At 35.5% G+C, this 20,571-nt stretch overlaps 1 protein-coding gene across 6 annotated transcripts in view; it reads right to left on the reverse strand.

Moving 5' to 3' along the window:
- The window catches only part of LOC105222321 (fatty acid 2-hydroxylase), a 50,924-nt gene extending 30,613 nt beyond the window's left edge, over positions 1 to 20,311 (reverse strand). The window contains exons 1-2 of one of the 6 annotated variants that reach the window (XM_029548710.2): positions 20,060 to 20,311; positions 19,529 to 19,666 (exon numbers count right to left, since the gene is read on the reverse strand). The gene's annotated coding sequence lies outside the window, so the exon portion shown is untranslated. Of the gene's footprint in view, positions 1 to 6,438; positions 6,458 to 19,528; positions 19,759 to 19,958; positions 19,978 to 20,018; positions 20,038 to 20,059 lie in introns of those variants that run through there. The other 5 variants (XM_011199593.4, XM_029548709.2, XM_029548712.2 and 2 more) reach the window with 5 other exon arrangements.
- Between the last annotated feature and the right edge of the window lie 260 nt (positions 20,312 to 20,571).

A 20,571-nucleotide genomic window follows, 5' to 3' on the forward strand; every position in this document is an offset into this window, starting at 1 on the left:
ATCAAACTTCTGGGAAGTATCTCAATATTATTTTGTTATCCGACTTGTTTAATTGCTGATTCACAGCGAAATCACTGGAAACAGCAAACCCGATGAGCTGAAGGGCACTCTTACCTCATATTAAGCGGATTGGCAACGAGTCTGTACTCTCCTGCCTTCTTACGCTTTACTCTAAAGCTTTACATTAGAGCTACTCCCTTTAAAAGCTTAGGTCTTGAGGTTACTCTATAAATGAAGGGCCATAAATAAATGAGCCCCTTTATAAAAGACGGTTCTGAATAAACTTTTGGTAGAATATTTTCAAAACTAAAAAAAATGTTTATGAGAAAATGTATTACAGGCATTTTTTGAAATTAAATAATAAGTTTTTTCTCAATAAGTATTTGGAAATACTTTGAAATGACAAATTTATCAATTCGTATACAAGTATATTTAATTAATGAGTTTTTATACGCACTTAGAGCTACTTTTAGTAAAATCAGAAGTGGATTTCTTATTAATTCTTTTTAAATTATATTTCATTGGTAAGGATATTCAGGAATAAAATTTAATATTCGTTTAATTTGAATTAGAATAATTTTGTGCATCTTTTGAATGAGTAACATCACACTTGATATCTGGACCACACCATCCAAAAACTAAGAGAGAAAGACATAGTGTGGCTAAGCATTTGCTTGCTTTATACTAAATGTGAATGAATTTAGTACTTCATGGAGTTTTTTTATATGTATGTAATATCAAATATATTATAACATAGCTGTCAAACCATCTGTCAAAGTAAAACACTCACACGTGAATATAATTTAAAAATTAAAAAAAAAACGTGGGAATTAAGTTAAAGAAATTACATTATGTGTGACAAATTCACATTTGCATATCTAACGGCAATTTATATACATATGAACGTTTATGACTTAACCGGTATGCAACTAAATCATATTTGTAGGGCAAACAACGTTAAGCAGACTCGTCCGGTTCATAGAAAATATGATGTATGAAAAAAACACGCTATAGATATGTACATTCTACAACTTTATTCAAAAATACTTTAAAGTAAATGTCATCTACTATATAATGTAACAAAAATATAGTACGGCTAATATTTAATAATACAGTTTAAGCTTATGATTCTTAAAAGTTACACCCACTGAAAATGCCAGGTCAAACATTCTAAGCATACTCGTATGCCTGAGAGTATGCAGTAAATAATTTATATTAAATTGTTATCAACGGAACTAAGCTCCATTGAAAGCATTATTTTAATAACAAGGCTTGGTAATTTTAAGTGTTTTATTGCTTTTAAGCTTTTTAAATTATATACTATCCATTTAAATACGTGAACTTCCTTATGAATTCGAAGTGAATGCTAAACAATATCAGTAAACTAAGATGGGTCTTCATATCAAACTGTAACAAAAAAAAAAAGTTTTTGGGTTTCTGGTTTCATGCTCAAATTCCGAACGCTATAGTGGTGCGATCTTAATAATTTATTCGGAGATCATAGCGATGCCTGAGATAATAATCTATACAAAAATTTGTGAAGAAATCTTGCAAAATTTCAGATCGATATCTCAAAAAATGAGGCACTATTTCGCATATATATATATGTCTAAATCGACTGAACTCGTCGTGCTGAGTTTTTTTTAACTTATGTATACACCCTGTCAAGAAAGTATCGGGAATTCTTCATTTTCCCCTCTCATCTCCTGCTTATATGGAAGACAGATAAATTATTGTTCCTAGGTACAACTTGTCGCATTTTAAATTTTAAATCAAAGTATTTTTATAAAATTTTGGCCAAACACTCCCCCCTGTGACTCTTACCTCTCTACACAATGGAATATCCACTTTGGGGAACACACTTCAACTCAATTTAAGACATCAAAACAAATTCAACGCGTGAGCTGAAGGCCATCCCGGAAAGTACCTATAAAAAATGTTTTTACGATTTGAAGAAGCGTTGGCACCTGTGCATCGCTTCAAGTGAATGTTACTTTGAAGGCGATATAATAAATTTGAATTATGACTGAAAAATTTTAGTTTTATTTATACAGGGTATATGTATATACTCGTACTTTATAAGATATTCGACCATTCCTTTCGAAAGTTAAAAATATCGTAACAAACTTAACTGTGTCCAAAAAATAAGGTGAATTTAAACTGCGCGCGTCGAAGGATTTAGATAATTATTTTTTTAGGTTGGTAGTACTGTCAGTCACATTTATGTCAAATTTCATGCCAAAATATTCATTAGTGTTTGAGATACGTGTCGTTTTGTGAGCTGCTAAAGGCGAGTTTTTCGTTTTTTGCGATGTCGAAATTTGTTGAGCAAAGAATTTGCATTAAATTTTGTTTATAGTCCAGTCATTTAAGCTTAAATTAGGCAAGAATCTCGGAATTCGATATACCCATTTATATGTCTGTAAATATAACTACCAAATGTAGGTTTTGAGAGAACTTTAGGGTGTCAATATACAAGTATTTACAGACATATAAATGAGTATATCGAATTCCGAGGTGAACTTACTATAATGACTGGAATCAATTTCCTGTTGCGGATACATTGAGGATGGTGCAGAAAGCCTTTGGTGATGAGGCTATGTCTAAAAAAATTTTTACAAGTGGTATAGTGAGTTCCAAGCCGGTCGTGAACGTGTCGAAGACGAAGAGCGTCCAGGGCGACCATCAACCTCAACCGACGAAGCTCACGTTCAACAAATCAAAGATTTGGTGTTGAAAAACCATCGATTAATAATTAGAAACCTTGCTGATGAAGTTGGTATATCGAAAGGCTCAGCCAATACCATTTTGAAGGATGTTTTGGGTCCCAAGCGCGTCAAATCTCGACTGGTACCGAAAACATTGAATTTTTTGGAAAAAAGGCGTCGCGTTGAAGTGTGTGAAGTGATGCTTTCCGACTACCAGGGTATCATGAAATGCATTATAACTGGCGATGAGACTTGGATCTATGCTTACGACCCCGAAACAACCGATCAATCGAGCGAATATCGTGCCAAAAGAGAGCCGAGACCAAAAAAATCGCGCCAAAGTCGCTCAAAAATCAAGGTCATGTTGACTGTTTTCTTCGATTATCGTGGTGTTGTGCATTATGAATTCCTTCCAACCGGTCAAACAGTCAACAAGGAATATTATTTGCACGTTATGCGTCGTTTGCGTAACGCTATCCGCCTAAAAAGGCCGGAATTGTGGAAAGACAATTCTTGGTTTTTACACCACGATAATGCACCATCCCATACTGCCCTCGTAATTCGTGATCATTTCGCCAAAAACTCAACCCATATCGTTCCGCAACCACCGTATTCACCTGATCTGGCGCCGTGCGACTTCTGGCTGTTCACCAAGCTCAAAAGAACGCTCCGGGGACACCGTTTTTATACGATAGAGGAGATTCAAGCCGCAGCGAAGACGGAACTGAAGGCCATCCCGGAAAGTGACTACAACCAGTGTTTCGAAGATTGGAAAATCCGTTAGCATAAGTGCTTTGCATCGGGAGGGGACTACTTTGAAGGGGATGAAATTGATTTGGAAGAATAAATAAAGAATTTTGAAAATAAATACAATGTCACCTTTTTTGGGCACAGTAGTATTTACCCTTTTCAGGGTATTAAAGGTAACAAAAATAAATTGTTTATCTCTATTTATATCACTCATGATTTGATCAAATATCATAGACTCAAGCCTACCAACTAACGATAGAAACCGCTTTCGTTTTCAATGGCATGCAAATATTAGTATCTATTAATAGCTTCCATCTAGTATAGAGCTCGGCTATAGATCGGTTACCTATAAGTCTATCATTGCGATGTGTTGTTACTCACGTTTATTCACAACAAAAAAAGAGTGTTCCGAGAAGTGACAATTGAAATAGAGATAAGAAACCTTATATACGTAATATAAATAGAAACGATTGTATGTAGTTGATTCATTTCTTTCTCAGTCACTTGCTAGTGACTTGAATTTTTGGAATTGCTCAAGCCATCAATAAAAGTGCCTCCTCATAGCTTGCAAACGTACTGCCATTGATTAAATATTTAATTAAGTTCTATAAGGATTGTTATATTGAATATCTTTATGATATAACTGTTTTTACGATGTATAATATAACCATATTTCAAATGAAAAAGTTGGCGCGTTTTGTTAAAAATAAATATTATTATCTGTTTTTTTTTTTCAATCGATAACATAAGTGCATATGACCATATATTATGGCATACGTTAATTTTCCAGAAGGAGTACTCACGTATACGCATTCAATTTCAAAAATATTTGACGCAAAACGCGTGGAATCATGGACATTTAGCGTGAATCGTGAATCATCATATATATACTATTATATATATGCATATAGATTACGGTGTGACCACATTTAATGGCCAACACCTGCGATATTTGCACTAACTTTTTGCCAAACATACCGAAGTTTACATATTTATAGAACGCATTGATGCCCAACCCCATGAATGAGGTCGAGTACGCGTCTACTTGTAGTGGTAAATAATATTGTCGACAGATGTTTGTTGTTGTTTTTATTGTGATTTTTTGCGCTTAAATGAAATTGCTTTTTGCAATTAATTACAAGTAGAGCAGCGAGACTCACATTAGCCGATTGAATGCAAGGATCCAGTCAATATGATTATGACGGTACTAAACATGTCATGCATACATACTCACATAAATTTACACGTAAAATAGTACATAAGTATGTACATATACAAAACAAATCTGTATGTACACACCCACACTGTTCTAGGTAGTCGTTTTCATTATTTCAGTGATTGATTTGCGAAGAAAATAAAAGTTTTCATTGATGATTTGAGCACACCATTCTCAGTTGAGCCACTACTCGTAATTTATTTTCAGTGATTTTTTTATATGATAAGTAAGTATGACACAATGTTAATCATACTACTGAATATTGCCTTGTTTGGGGGAATTTTTAAGCGGTAAAACGATTGATGTAACGAGAGGTGCATGAACTGATTTGTGTCATATGCTGGAAATTAATCATCATAAGATTTTGTTTAGGAATTCTCAAAGCAATATCCGAAAAAAATGTTTTTTTTTTGTTTAGATTTTCATCAATCAATTATTTAAAAATTTATATGTATATATATGTATATGTATATATATATATATATATATATTACTATTTTTCGATAAGTGACGCAAATAACTTTATTGTTCCTTTTGATGTTGTCCAGCAACAACAAAACAAGTAGAGTAATTTTAGCAGGTATTGTTTATACTTGGAAAGATTTTTTTCCAAAAAAGAGAAAACTTAAAAAGTTAACACCAAACGTGCATTATGAGGTTACATGGATTTCCTCGGGTAAAAACAGCCTTTTTTAAAATTGGAAAAAAGTACACGAAGGAAAAAACTGAAAATTGGATCTTAGGCAGAAATTAAAAAAATGATGAATTAATAATACATATACATACGTATGCATTAATGAGGGTGTCCTAAAGTATAAGGCAAAATATTTTTTCGCGAAAATTAAATCGCATACCACCTATTGTTTTCCAAATGGCCTTATTAACATAAATAAAAAAAATTATATTGAATCATGACAACTCGTGCCGACTTGATGCCGAACATAATATATTAATTTTAGTACTGGATGAATATAGCAGATTTTTAGAATTTCGTGGTTTTTTTAAATATTAAATATTATACTACAAATTTTTTTTCCAAGTTTATTTTTTGAGGTCAGCATAAACCGTCCGGTGTTTTTGTACGCAGCGTAATAAAAATATATTTTTTCCACTTCAATTCTTATGAACCATGAAATTACAACAGCATCTTGCCCAATCATTTATCGGTATGCCCTCAACACTGAAAACTTTTTCTTGGTATCTTGAAACGATTAACAATTTGGCTAAAAAGACCATGGGTTGGGAGATTTTCTTTGGTTAAATGTTCCACAATTTTTATTTTAATTTCTTGGTCTACGGCGTTATCAAATAATGATAATTATAATACATCTACAGCTATTTGATCGATTAAATAACAATATTCAATTTGTATCGATTTTTCCATAAGTGTTCATTGATTTTCAAAAGTACAAATCCTGATATGGTGCATTTACAGGGCTTTTTTCGGTGCATAAATCGCCCTTCTCGGGTTGGCGCATGGTACTTGGAGGCCGATTTTTTAATTTTCGATCTTTATTTCTACCTAAAACTATGACTGAGAACTCAATTAGTTCTCGGTAGTCATCGTTCCAAACCGCTTTAGTCGGTTCTCTTCCTGATGAGTTTCCTCACCTTAACACACATTAAATGTTCTTTATTTCCATACGCAATAACTACCGTAGGACGGACGTCTAAAGCACGCAATTACATTTTGAAAATCAATTTTAATGAGTTCGGCGAGCTTTTTGCGTTTTTCGGTGCAAATTCTTTGAATTGAGGACTTACTTGTAGGAAATTCATCAGTAGTGTATGTAAGTGATTCAATAATAGCTACAATATACGTATAATAACTGACTGACAGGTGGTCTAGCCCCACTACTACTTTTGGATGAAGTGTTTCCACATTGATTTTTATTTATGTTATTTTTGTGAGTTCCAAAAACTCGACCTGAGTTGAGTCTTGCAATGATATTATGTCTGCGTTCGAATCAGATGAATCTTCTTGTATATGATCATATGATGTCGACCAGATTGACTCTGCAATTTATTGTCGGTTGGTCGGTTGTATTACCTATGAAAAATATATTTTTTATTAAAACTGCGAAAGTCAAATAAACTGAACGAATGTATTTAATGCATACATATGAATGTATTTAATGTATAAGAAGCACAAATTATAACATGCATTTCGCTAGTTCGTGCGTGTCGGCTGTAGTAAGCAAGTAGAGGCAAGTTTCGATGCAAATCGGCACGGGTGATCGTAATGGTACCTACACCAAACTTAGTTTCCGATTGCTTTCACATAATTCAAACAAATTAAGAGGGCACGTTTGTAGGGTAGGCCATTTAAAGTTGACCCATCTGGCAACGCTGTAACTTTTAACAGCGCTGACAAATCGGCTAATGTCATACCGCGTTAGAAGCGTCATTCGAAGACAATTTATACCATGGAACAGTACACTCCAAAAGAACGCGCTGAAATTGTTGAGCTATATTCAAAATAACTTTTCAATTGTGTTAACTCAACGTGCGTTTCGCAAAAAAAAATAAAGTGAAAAGTGCTCCAGTTAAGAACACAATTAAGTCTTTATACGCAAAATTTGTGAACACCGGTAATCTCAGTAATGCCAGTCATGCATCCAGACAACGGACAAGACGTTCTGATGAAAATATCGAAGCTGTACGAGCCAGTATTGAGGAGACTCCATCGACATCGAGTTATCGCCGCTCTCAGGAATTAGACATCTCTCGCACCACTCTCCGACGCATAATTCATAAAGATTTGAAGATGTTTCCATATAAAATTCAAATGGCACAAAAACTAAACCCAGCTGATTATCCGCGACGCCTTAATTTTGGCAAATGGGCCATCGAAATGGCTGAAAACGAACTTGACTTTTGGCGAAAAACTCATCATGTCAGACGAGGCACATTTCTCGTTGAATGGAGGCGTAAACAAGCAAAATTGCCGATTTTATGCCACCGAAAATCCTCAATTAATTGAAGAACAGCCTCTTTACGACCAAAAAGTAACAGTTTGGTGCGGTGTTTGCGCGAATATGATCATCGGACCGTATTTTTTCGAAGACGATGATGGAGCCACGACAACAGTCAATGGTGAGCGTTATCGAGCCATGATAACGGATTTTGTGATACCCATTATTCGCGAAAATGACATGGATAACTTCTGGTTTCAACAGGACGGGGCTACATGCCATACAGCTCGACCAACAATCAATTTATTGCGACCATTTTTCCCCGGGCGATTGATATCGAAAAATGGTGATGTTGACTGGCCACCGAGATCACCAGATTTGACGCCACCAGACTTTTATTTGTGGGGTTATTTGAAATCCAAGGTATACGCTAATAAGCCAAAGACCTTAGCTCAACTGAAAGCCAACATTCGACGTGAAACAGCCGCCATATCATCCGAAACATTGGCCAAAGTCATGGAAAATGTCGAAAAAAGAGTGCATTTAGCTGTCAAAGCTAAAGGTGCCCATTTACGCGATCTAATTTTTAAATATTAGCTGAAACAAATCCCCTTGGACCAAAGTAAATTATTTTTGAAATGAACAAAACACATTGTTTTCTTTTGTTCTTTTTTTTTAGAAACAAATGGGTCAACTTTAAATGGCCTACCCTGTATATGAATCCTAAAAAAAAATTAATTTTGAATACCACCCTATGCACACATATGCCAAGATTACAACAATACAAAACAAACGCCAATGGTGTTTGACATAGCCAGGATATGATATGTGACATGCTAACACTGTAAATGCAGTAAATAAATAAAAACAAAATATAATATAGTGGATAATCTTTAATTAAAACTTAATCCATTAATAACATTATGGAAATAACACATAAGGGGATGCTGTTGTTCTTCCAAGATTGCACGAAGTGCAAAAGAATCCTTTACCAATAATTGCAGAAACAGAAATTCCAGCGAATTATACCATATGTTTATAATACACAATTATTTTGCTACGACTCGTTGTACGAAAATTAACATGGGTTTGTATGAAGCATATTTTGCAGCGATTGCATATTTTTTTCGCTTGCGATTTGTTATTGTGCTATCACACAAACCGGAATTACCCAGTTTTTGATAATTTATAATATTCTTAGTCATAGGGTGTCGTGGATGTTAAGGTTAACTTTGAACAAGATAACGTTCTTAATCACTTAAGAACGATTTCTAATTAGAGAACAAATAAACAAATATGAAATTGGTAAGGCCGACGAACAACATTTTTCAAAGAAAGCTATTGTATGCCTTCTCGTGGGAGCTGACTGGGCTATGCAGGTCGCTACCATCGCCGTCACGGCTTGTCGTCTGGGCTAATTCCGGGAGCAGGTCTGGAAGGCGGCGTCTAGCTGCCTACTCCTCATGCATGGGGTGGGAAAAGTGGCTGCTACCACCGGCGGGCACAGTGAGTCTACTGCCATACCCCGCTGTGTAGAAAGCAGTTAACAGCGGTTGAATTGCTACTGTCAATCCCTCTTTACAACGTAGAACTACCACGGTCCGTGAAAACTCATACCTCGAAAGCGTTGGAAGCGTGATCACGATCGAATAAGAAGCTTTGTTACGCCCTCCGACTAGGCTAGGCCCACGGCAAAACCCAGAAAGGAGGAGTTGTAGGCGAAAACTGCTTACAAAACGGCGGTTAAGTCCAATGAACGAAGAAAGGGGAAGATAGTTTGACTTAGGCTAAGAGAAAAATTGAGGAAGACCACAATTCTCGCCGAAGGAAACCCCTCAATCTCAACACGGAGATAACCAAAAGACACTTAATCGTGGAGCTCATTGACCAGAGCAACCCCCCGGGGCAGATCACACAGTTGCAGTGGAATAGAAGCTGCCATATGCGCTTTTTGCGAAAATAGATGGAGCCCCATCACGCCAAAGCAAACTTGTGATACTTCAACCAGGTAGAATGAAAGTCCATTGGCTAATTTCTCCTCGAGTTGCAACTGCAGCCAATTTTATAAAACTGCGTTTAAAGATAAACTGATTGAACAGTGCGGCTACAATTTAGTACGGTGTAACACTAAAAATAAGTGAAATATTTATTTTCAATATCAGTATCTTATTTTTAAAGGTATAAACACTCTATACATATAAAACTGCAGGTAATGTTAAATGGAAAGTTTTTAAAAAGACAGTATAAACAAATATTTAGGTAAGACAGCTTAACAAAGTGGTACTTAAGCTACTGAACAAAATTGAATTAAAAACAAAATAAATAAGTATTTTTTATATTGTTTATTTGTTTCTTTTTATTGCGACCAAAATAGCAGAATTCGTCTAAACACAGAAGCCTATTAATGCGCTAAAATGTGGAGCAATTAAGCTATATTTCACACCTGTTGGCGAGTACTTCAAGACTGTTACTATTTGTAATTTTTATTGCATTTTTTCTATTATTGTTCGCACATTCTCGTAAACGAAAGAGAAAAGTCGAGCACAACAAACTTGCTAAAAAACAAATATTATGCAACACCCGCTGTATACTATTCATACATATATGTATATGTACATGTAGACATGCCTATCTTTGGAAAATTGTTTCATCTCAATTACACAAGCAGAACACGTCGATAAAATCTCTTATTGCCTTATAGGCATTGGCCAAAATCATTGCCACGCGCCTGTCTACGAAAAAATTTCGTTGTTCTGATCAGTGCATGCACATATGTATATATGTACTTAAGTACATACATATGTGTATACTACGATTCTTTGATAAAAAACCGAAGAGTCATGTACACTTGTGCAAAAATTGAGATTTTATACAAATAAACTAGGGTTGTATGAAAGCCAAATCTAATTGGCCCACATTTATGATTTACAGATTATAAAAATGTATTTGTGTATTTAATTTCTCCATATTAACCATATCTAACCATCAGTAGACCTAACGATGATCAATGCAGATACTTTCAATTTCCTCAGAATAACGAGGTAAATGCACAAAAGTATGCCCCTAAATACTTTGGTGTTATATTTTATTAATTTGTGCTTATATATTGTTTTTTGTTAAGGTAAAAAGCGAATGAAGATAATTTCTCTGCGAGCTCATAACCACGCCTCTTAAGGGGTATTCTAGTCTAGATGCATTAATTTCAAGTAATTTATTAAGTGTCGTAAAAACCCAATTAATATTATTTATAAGTTACATATTTAATAACAGTACAAGAATACCAAAAAAATTAAAAAAGTTAAGCATTACAAAAATTAACAGCTGATAAAGTGGGGGGTTTAAAAAAAATTGGCACGTGAGGGAGTGTTGAAATGGTGGATATGGACCATTTCAAAACCTAGCAATCTGAAACCAGAAAAAAATACACCGAACATCCGGACTACACAAAGGTTGGAAAAAAATGTTTCATAGATTATTATTTTTTTGACTATTTCGTTGAGACTTAGTAATATAGCCTGTTCCAGATATAGACAAGTCTGTAAAGTAAACTAAATATCTAAAAATTTTGTATTGTATCGTTTTGAAAAGGACAGTTTGGAGAAAAAAACGTTTATAGTTTCAGTTCCGGTCGAAGCAGTATGGATGCCAGGGCAGAATAATACCTACATATATCTCCGAAAATAGTTTGAATATAAAAAAATCCTTTTGTAGGCATATTTTCGAAAAGTTAATCTTTGAAAATATAAAAAATCACTCTCTGAAGCGTTTATTAAACATATTTCCTACAGACCACTCATGTTAGTGGTCTAACTGAAAGACGTTTTTTGAACACAATAGTATTTGTATTTTACTTTCCGGTCGAATAGACAAATTCGATCTAATTATAAAGTAAGCTACATGTACACAGAGCACAAATATACGAGTATTTTGAATACACTCATGCATCTGTAAACAATATATAATATTTGTTTACTTAGACAACAACAATACGTATGGTAATAATTTATTTATACTTAAGTTGCATACTTGATCTCACTTATTAGTGCAAGAATTTAGCGATAATATGCAAATTCCTGCTATGCAATATCAAATTAAATATAAATAAGTACTTGACTTTCCTTAAACATTCATTTTTATTTGGAATTTTATTAGTCTCCAAAGGGCAATATGTAATTATAATATAACAAGTAAGAAAGGTCTACGTTCGAGAGTAACCGAATATTTTATTCTCTTGCAACTTGCATGGATCAAAGCAAGGGGAATACCTTCATGTGCATAAGGTCTATTAGTTATATGCGGTCTAGGACAACTTTTTAACAGCTTTCATCCATTTTAGGCATAAAGATGTCTCTTAATTTTGTTAAGATAACTAATATATATTTGCGGTACAAAATCAACCGGAAGATCGAAAATCTCTTTATTAATTTAACCCATTTTTTAAATACATACATGTATGTTACCGTCACAAAAGGTTTCTCTCCAACCTTCTAGAATATATCTCATAAATGGACCGCAATAGGAACTGTGATCCATATATTCGGTATCTGGGGTATATTGCACTATTCGTTCAAAGTTTTATCTGGATGTAGATTTTTCTACTGAAAATTAGATAGAATTTAAAATTGTGTTCTATTGCAAGTAGGCGTGGTGGCAGTGGTCCAATTCCGTGCATCTACAATATCAAACCGCCTTGGATGCCAAGGAACAGGTGTTTCAAGTTTCAGCAAATATCTCAATTTTTATTCAAGCACTCCTCGCATAATCGGATATAATTTATATAAATATATGTCGGAGATGATTGATTTTCCATTTTCACGCAGTAAGTTCTGTTCGTCTCTGAGGCACCACACAAACTAAAACGTCACGCACATTATGAGCTAACTCAAACTACTCTTCTGCCCCTACGAACAGATCTTACTCAGCAGCAGAATATGTTTCTTTCCCTGAACTGCTGTGCGTTCTGAGAACCGTTAGCGACATCGCGTCGCCATTCAAAACTGTACATGCATGCACAACGGTCCAACCAACCCTTCTATGCCACACATATACAGTGGGCTAATTTACCATTCTATGCCAAACATAAACAGTGGGCTAATTTACCATTCTACGACACGGCCTTCCTGACAAATCACACGTCCTCGTGTGTTAAATCTAGGACAAGATTTTCTCAGTCAAATTCCATTAACCATTTACTTCATTAACTTTTATTTATATAAAGTTTACATTTTTATACAAAACAATCAAATTGTTTTCACAATACCATCACATAAACTTTTTCATAACATTTTCTTTCAAATCAAACTTAACAATTCTTCTTTTCTATAATTCCAATTTTGATGTGTAGTTATTCTTACCGATCCCCGCCACAACAAATCCTTCTGTTATGGTGCGATCATCATTGACCCCCGCCATAACAATTCCATCTGTTATGGTGCGGTCTCTATATCCCCTCTTGGGATTCTGAGGCAACTGCTGTGCCTTCTTTATCTCTATTTCTCATTTGAGAGTCAGATGCATCTCCTCTGGAGTCATCAAAATCTTCATCAATTTCTTTACTTAATTCTCTATTGGGCAATGCCCTCAAAAACTCATGTGCATACTTATAAGTTCTTTTGCTTATTAAAGACTTTAAGACATACCTATCGCCATCTAGTTGTTCGATTATTTCGAACGGACCTTTAAATTTCGGATCAAGCTTAGTTTGGTGACGCTCTTCGTTTTTTAGTAACACATGGTCTCCTACATTATATTTTATTATCTTTGCTTTATTCTTATCATATCTAAGTTTGTCATAACGAGCATTAGCCTCCATATTTTCTTTGGCTTGTTTTCTTATAGACTCTCTATCAATTACATTATCCTCTTCTTCACCTATCGGTAACAAACAAAGAGGTCTAGATTCTCTACCAATTAGTAATTCTAAAGGACTGAATTTTGTGACTCGATTGGCGGTGCAATTAATTGCCAATTGTACTTCAGCTAAAGCATCTTGCCACGACCTCTGACTGGTTTCGACTGCTGTCAACATACTCTTAAGTGTGCTCATTATACGCTCTACCTGACCATTTGCCCTACTCGCACCTGTAGCAATTAAGTGTAGCTCAATTTTTTGGGAAGAACAAAATTCACGAAATCCTGAGCTTGCAAAATTACGGCCCTGATCCGCTATAATTCGGCTAGGCACACCAAACAAACACACCATGGCTTTAACGGCTTTGATAGAACTTTCAGTGTCTATGTTTAAGGTATGATGAAAATAAACAAATTTCGTGAACGCATCTACCAAGACAATTACGTATTCCTTTAGGTCATTCTTTCCACTCATCTTTCCTGTTATGTCTATATGCACTGTGTGCCACGGGATGTCTACCTTAGGAATCGAATGTAATTCAGATTGAATTTTTCCAACTGGTGGCTTAGCTAATTTGCAAGTAATGCAATTTTCAACAAATCTACGGACGTACTTTGCCATATTTTCAAACCAATAAAATCCATAGACTTTATCCAATGTTTTCTCCCAACCTAGGTGCATAATAGATTCATGAACGTGATTAATAACTGCCCATCTAAATGCCCTAGGGATTACAGGCAAACATTTAGTCTTACCATTTCGTTGTATCTTCCTATATAAAACTCCTTTCCTTAATTCATAGGTTTTTAATAAATGTTCTGGCAATTCGTTATTTTTGAACTTAGCTAATATGTCTACTATCTCAGGATCACGTTGTTGTTCAGAAATCAACCAGTTGTCAGTTACCTCGGTCAAAGCAATGCGTTTTTCAAGAATTTTATTCTGATCAATATTTTTATCGGACACTGGATTCCGAGATAAACAATCTACATGCGCCATACGATCACCCTTCCTATATTCTATGTCAAAGTCAAACGATTGTAAAAATGCCCACCACCTATGTATGTACCCTCGGCGTTAAGTCTAGCTTTGTGCGACTAGCCTTTAAGGAATTACAATCCGTATATACGACAAATTTACGTCCCTGCAAGTAATGGCGGAAGTGTCTGATACCATTGACTACTGCTAGCGTTTCTAATTCGTACGAATGATATTTTGACTCAGCAGGGGATGTGCATTTACTATAATATTCCACCACATGGAGTTTGCCATTAATTTTATGCAACAATATAGCACCATAGCCAATCGAACTTGCATCGGTGTGCAATTCGATTGCATGTTTCGGGTCGAATATAGTCAACACAGGTGCCTGCGTCAATACTGTTATAATTTTGGTCCTTATTTGCTCATGTTGCTGTTGCCAAGAAAAATCAACATTTTTCTTTGACGTGAGTTGATACAAAGGCTTAAGCGTTTCCGAGAATTTTGGAACGAACTGTCTAAAATACGAAGCCAATCCTATAAATTGTCGTAATTGCGACACAGATTGTGGAGGTGGTAAATCTAACAATGCTTTTATTTTACGTGCGTTTGGCCTAATTTCTCCGTTACTTATCTCAAAACCTAGGTACTCTATGCGAGTTTTAAGAAATGAGCACTTAGTTATATTAAATGAAAATCCCGCCTTACTCAATGTTTCTAATACGATACGCAACCGTTCTAAAGCTTCTTCTTTAGTTTCGGCTATAACCAACACGTCATCAATATAAACGACAGCGCATGAATGTGCCAGTGATCCCAATGCTCTTACTATGGCCCTCTGGAAAACAGAAGGTGCATTTTTCAAGCCAAAAGGCATGGTCAAAAACTCGTACTGACCCTCTGGTGTCACAAATGCGGTTCGTTCAATTGAATTTTCGTGTATTGGAATTTGGTAGAAACCACTAGCCATATCTAAGCACGAGAAATATTTTGCACCGCGAAGTCGGGCAATCTGGTCTGCGATAAGAGGCAAAGGATACTTATCAGCAATGGTATTATCATTTAACATCCTATAGTCAACACAAAGACGATCAGTACCATTTTTCTTCTTTACTAACATCATTGGACTGGCGAAAGGTGAGCAACTTGGACGGATAATATTTGCTTTTAACAACTCATCGATTTTACAACGCACCAGGTTTTTTTCTTCCTCGCCTAGCCTATAGGGACGTCGTTGCACTGTTTTTTGTGGATCTATTAACTTAATTTCCAACAGCCCTGTCGATACTCGAGTTTTTGGTATTCCGCTAATAAACCAGTCAGAGTAGCATTTTAAGATATTTGTTAAGACAATTTTATCGGAATCAACTAAATCTGTATCAGAACTTATAATATCCTCATAATCAGTTAAAGTCACCATATCTATCATTTTCGTTTTATAAATCTGAAATTTATCAGCGTCTATCATTACGCCAAAGCCCTGGCTAAGAATCTCTCGACCAACTAACACATCGTATTTCAAATACTTGTCTAAAATTACGTGTAACAAAATCTCAAAGCAATATTGTTCAATATTTATATTACATAAAACTTGTTGGGTACTATAAATTGCATCGTTACTTATGCCATTGAGTTTTACAACATTATTAACTCTTTTGCCTTTAAACTTATGGACTACACTTTCCTTAACTAGCGAGCATTCTGCACCAGAATCAAAACAAAATGGAATAGACTCACCGGATGCCTTTATTGTTCCAGAGGGTGGAGCTACTGCGCAGATATCCACACGCTTTTCAGAGATTCTTTCATTTCCACCTGATCGGCCTTTAGGACATGCGGTTGCAAAGTGCCCAATTTCGTCACATTTGAAGCATTTGACACCAGATCGATCCTTCACACCCGTCGTATTTGTGCTGTTGTAGGTTTTGCCTTTACTCTGGCCCTTCTGCAAACGTGCCCGACACTCGGCATATCTATGCCCAATCTTTCCACAGTAATGGCATTTCACCAGGGATGGAGATTTGAACTTTTTACGATCCGAGCCAGCTGCATCGTCTTCTATGTTGCGCTTCCTGAAGGAGTGTGCCTGCAGCTGTTGTTGTAGTTCATTGCGAGTTTTTACATTGGTGGTAAAAATCCAGCGCGCCAACTTGCTGTCAACTTGCGCCATGTGAGCCAAAGTTACAGACACAGCTATTTCTTCCAACTCCTTGGCTTTCCATTTAGACATAAGCATCGTGACAATCCGGCTGCCGTATTCAGCAAATCCTTCTTCTGGTTTCGGTCGACCATTCAATACATTGAGAACCATGCCAGCAGAGGTTTCAATTCCAACAAAACGCTGAAGAAACAGTTCCCTGAACTGCGCCCAAGTGATTCCGGCAAAGCATATTTGTGAAAGCCACTGTGATGCGGTGCCTTCTAATGCCTTACTTAATGCTATCACCAGATTGCTACCTTGGAGAACGTTGTCAGCAAATATGAGGTCCACAGTGCTACACCAAGATGAGGGCTCCGCTCCAGCAACGTCAGGGTTAAATTTTGGTAGGGTAATGTGTGACGCCTTACCATCGGATTGCGGCGCCTTTGGATTCTGCATGTTTTTAATTATTTCCATCAGGTTGCGATTTTGCAGTTCCAACGCTAACAAATGTGGATCAGTAGGCAAAGCAGATCCCACTTCTGATGTCGGAGATGATTGATTTTCCATTTTCACGCAGTAAGTTCTGTTCGTCTCTGAGGCACCACACAAACTAAAACGTCACGCACATTATGAGCTAACTCAAACTACTCTTCTGCCCCTACGAACAGATCTTACTCAGCAGCAGAATATGTTTCTTTCCCTGAACTGCTGTGCGTTCTGAGAACCGTTAGCGACATCGCGTCGCCATTCAAAACTGTACATGCATGCACAACGGTCCAACCAACCCTTCTATGCCACACATATACAGTGGGCTAATTTACCATTCTATGCCAAACATAAACAGTGGGCTAATTTACCATTCTACGACACATACATATATAACTCCAGTGTATCAAATTCGATTAGTTTTCGATGATACAAACAACTGTTAGCTGAACAAAACTATTTTACTCTGTAGAAACATGTTGCGAGAGTATAAATATATGTACATATGTTAATTATGACGATAAATAAAATTTTTTCTATACATTCTCAACAAAGCTTGGATCCACCAAATGCCACAGAAGCTCGGTAAATGTTGAAAAGATTAAAAAAGTTTGCTTCAATATGCTTACAAATGCAAAAAATATATTAAAAATTTGTGCACACGTTTTCCAAAACAAGAGTAAAAAATTATTTTAGTATTGTTTTATTTCAATAAGTAATTAATGCTGACTCTCAACCTAGAATCGCGCTTAGCAACGAAAACGACTTTGATCTATGGGAGGTGTGCAATGGAATAGCAGTATTCTTTCGATGAATAAAACTAACACGTATAATCTTATCAGTATGCTCATTTTAATATAATTTATAAAGATACAACTTTTATAATGCCAATATTTCATAAGGCTCCTATTGAAGTGTTAGAGAGAAAGATTCTGCTTATTCATCTTCAAATATGACATCGGAAGGATTGATAAGTAGAATGTATCTCATTTAAGAGAATTAAAATTCAGCGTCGAAGCTGATGGAATGCTGTGGAAGACAGAATTTCCAGCAATTATTGTCCAAGGCGCTACAACTTGTGTTGATTGAAGAAAAGAGATATTCCATTTTAGTTGAACAGACTAATTGGAGAAGAACATGGCGTCAAAAGAGGTTTCGAATTGACGGTAGTAAACGAACAGAAAAACTGACGAATTTGGATGCAGGCAAAAACACCTAAGCAGATAGAGCGCCCAGGAAAACAGAAAAATTTTTATAAATATTGCCTGCAAGTTGCCGAATTCCCTCCCCCGGGTAATACGGATTTTAAAGTAATACAAGATATAGAGACATCGATGTTTTTTGTCACTTTCGTGAAAACTTAAGGATATAAGAATTGGGTATATATAGAATTAGCATATTTGCGAGTAGAACAGGAGTTATGATCACAAACCAAACCTTTTCTTCTATACAAATTCATATAATCGTATAATACGCAATGTCCTATTTTTATACAAATTTATCGTCAATAAGCAAGCATATCTTAGCGATTTTTTCCCGGTCATATTCTTGAGATATTAGAAGAAAAAAGTCACTATGGCCAGGCGCTCCGGAGATTACACGAAATGACAAAAACTGAGGGACTAAATAGTTCGCATATACACAGAAAGACGGATGGACAGACACACAGGCGAACATGGTTAAATCGACTCGTCACACTGATCATTTGTATACATACATATGTACAGAAACATTCTTCGTGACCGGACACGCACCATCGTAAGGATTTTGCCCAGCTAAGGAAGCTGTCCACATGTGGAATTGTGGCAAAAGCGTGTATTGAAAATATATTCTTACAGTCAGAAGCTGCAACTCAGAACTACATATATTTCTACTGAATAAATGAATGACAATTATTTTTGGTTGAGCCATGGCGAACCAGATGGCGGCGCCAGTGCAAGATAATTTGTATGTTATGATTATTTTACGTACCGTCCTTAAAAACAACTGTCGCAAAACACCAACAATTAATAAGAATTTTAAAAGTCGGAAGCTTAAAATTATTCAGTTTTCTTCATCGATTAGATATTATTCGAATGAAATATTACCAAAATAGTGTGCGTGTTTGGTCATTAGAAAGGACTCATGTCTGATTGTAGGAATAGCTTTTGTACGAAAATAATAATTAAAATCTTGTATTCATGAAATTTATCCATTTATGGGGAGTGCCTGACTTTAAGGACTGTCCGTAATGTAGAATTTTACTGTACTTTATAAGGGCTTTATAGTTTTCTTTCTTACCGGGGCAAACTTAATATACCCTGTTTAGGTTATTAAAACTTAAAAATTTAAACCAAAACTTTAGTTTGAATTAAATCTTCCTTACTTTCATATTTTATAATAGCACTTGTTGTTTTTATTCAATATTTTTAGAATATTAGTCATATTTACAATATATACATATGTATTTATGTACATATATTAAATAAATTTACTTACTATTAAATTAGCAAATAAAATTCGGCCACATATGTGTGTATGTACATACAAATGTTCGACTGCATTCCTGTATAACTCATGTGTACTTTGAATTAGTGATTCAACATTATGATTATCGCTGTTCTTGGTGATTCAAAACTATTCATAAAAAAAATCACATACAAGTTAGAACAAACAATGGGGGTTTATAATGAAAGCAAAGGCATGTGTAATAAAATACATTTATATGCAAAACTCTATGATAACGGAATATTTTATATATTATTTTTTATTATAAACACCGCCAATGTAGCCGACTTATTTTAATTTTTGGTTGTTGATTTGCTGATTTTTTTTTAATTTAAATATTTCTGAAGTATTTATCCACTATGCATTTTGACCGAGCTAAGAAATTAAAAAAATTATTTATTTTGATAACATTATCATATACTTTTATGGTTTCAAAGCACACTTATTAAATCTTGATTTAATATTTTTGTTGTTTATTTACTTTTCACTTTTTCAAACACTTCTATTAAACTTGAAAGAAACCTTATTTTGTAACACAAATACCGCTACGCTAATTTCTCACTTTACCCACAACTGTCCTACTAAACAAAACGAACAACTTCAAATGATACAACAACAACAGCGAAAACCCGAATATGCATATTTTGTTTACTCCGCGATGCTGCTGTGCGGTCAGCTGTAACCGACTGATGTGACAACCGCAAATGCTCAAGGAACACTACTAAGTTTTCGCTATAGAAACCGCGCGACTTTGCGCAGCTGATGAAACCGTGACGACTGCGTAGCGAAGTACTTCAAAGAGTGTGAGATGCCTTTGTTGGTGACAGCCCGACTCACGACTGACGACGCGCCCACCCCACAATTCAGCTACAGTTACATTCAACACACCCATCCGATCACCTACAAACAGCGCTCCTATGAAAAGATGTATGGAAATGTATGCGAAGGAAAAGGTCTTGTTTTCGAACGATTACGTCAACGGGTTTCTGAAATACATATGTATGTGAAACTAAATAAAAACTAAACCATACATT

Source organism: Bactrocera dorsalis, chromosome 3 (genome assembly GCF_023373825.1).
Source record: "Bactrocera dorsalis isolate Fly_Bdor chromosome 3, ASM2337382v1, whole genome shotgun sequence".
Taxonomy (NCBI): domain Eukaryota; kingdom Metazoa; phylum Arthropoda; class Insecta; order Diptera; family Tephritidae; genus Bactrocera; species Bactrocera dorsalis.